The sequence below is a fragment of the Penaeus monodon genome, chromosome 24, assembly GCF_015228065.2.
Source record: "Penaeus monodon isolate SGIC_2016 chromosome 24, NSTDA_Pmon_1, whole genome shotgun sequence".
NCBI lineage: Eukaryota > Metazoa > Arthropoda > Malacostraca > Decapoda > Penaeidae > Penaeus > Penaeus monodon.
In genome coordinates, this window is record NC_051409.1 from 8896656 (window position 1) to 8896901 (window position 246).

Sequence of the window (246 nt, forward strand, 5' to 3'; positions counted from 1 at the left end):
TAAAAGATGATATTTACAACAAACGAGATAAATATTTATTCAAATGGCGATCATAAATAATTTTAATAAGGATACACTATGACCACGGATATTATTTAATGAAATATATGAGAATTGTCGATCACACTTTCCCTTACAAACTCAGATGAAGTTTCAGTCGAGAGGATTTTGCAACATCCGACTCCTTCAAGAATTGAAGACAAGCATTCAACATTTAACAACAGGTGAGATTCATAGAAGTACACG